Consider the following 1,317-nt stretch of genomic DNA (forward strand, 5'->3'; position numbering starts at 1 on the left):
CATGTGCATACCAGATTTGGTTGAAATCGAACCCGTTTCAGGACGGTTATTGAACGGAAACCAAATTATATGGACGCATCACACTGGCTATCGAACCTAGCCAGAGTCTTGCCATTATGCATGTGCGTTGAAAACGTTAACATTTTAAGGCAAATGTTGACGGACGGGTAATAAAATGAAGAAATATTTTCACATCAAAATTGTTTTGAAAAACAAAGATTTTCCGCCAGAGAAACAATTAAGACCTAATGGAACCATTATGTCATAATCAATGTTAAAAACCAACCAGTACTATTTCCAGTGGCTATTGTTCAAAGGGTATCCCTAACTCCTTATGTAACACGACGCTTATCAGGTCTATAATTGTTGCACACCTTTAATTAGACAAACAATTGAAATGTTGCTGCTTATTTGAGATCATGGCAACTGTCTCGTTCAGATTTCTAATTGACAGAAAACAAGAGGCCAAGGGGCCTTAATAGCTCACCTGGTATTTTATTTTTCAATTTAAAACCTGCTGAGTACCATTCAGGTTTATCAAAGGAGTACAAGTAACAAAGTTGCATCTTCCATTTATAAATATTCAATTCCCTTTGCCCAAAGATTCTCTAAAACAAGTTTGGTTAGGTTAAAATCCCTTCAACGGTACAGAAGGAGAAGGATCTTTAATGTTTTCCTCTATTTCCCCTAATGGGCCCCACTAATCTGCCCCAAAGAAGGGGAATCCACACACCTCAGTTTAAACAAAATTGATTCTTTTCTCCCTAAGCATGCTTCAGACTGCATTTGGTTTAAATCCCTTCACTTGTATAGTAGGAGAAAAAAAATCCTCTATTTCCCCTATTGGGCCCCGCTCCTATGCCGCCAGAAGGCCCACACCCTCCGTTTATACAAACTTGAGTCTCCTTTGTCCAAAGATGCTCTAGGACAAATTTGGTCAAAATCCTTCAATTGGTTGAGGAGAAGATTTTTAAAGATTTACCTATTTTCCCCTATTTGGCCCCGTCCCTCTGCCCCCAGGGGGACCATACCCTCCGTTCATACAAAACTGAGAACCCTTTGGCCAATGATGCTCCAGACCAAATTTGGTCAAAATCCCTTCATCGGTACAAAAGGAGAAGGATATTTGATGTTTTCCTCTATTTCCCCTAATGGGCCCCACCCATCTGCCCTTAGAAGGAGGCCCACACACCTCAGTTTATACAAAATTGATTCTTTTGTCCCTAATCATGCTTCAGACTGCATTTGGTTAAAATCCCTTCACTTGTATAGCAGGAGAAAAAAAATCCTCTATTTCCCCTATTGGGCCCCGCCCCT

The sequence above is a fragment of the Mizuhopecten yessoensis genome, unplaced genomic scaffold (genome assembly GCF_002113885.1).
Source record: "Mizuhopecten yessoensis strain PY_sf001 unplaced genomic scaffold, ASM211388v2 scaffold1513, whole genome shotgun sequence".
NCBI classification, from domain to species: domain Eukaryota; kingdom Metazoa; phylum Mollusca; class Bivalvia; order Pectinida; family Pectinidae; genus Mizuhopecten; species Mizuhopecten yessoensis.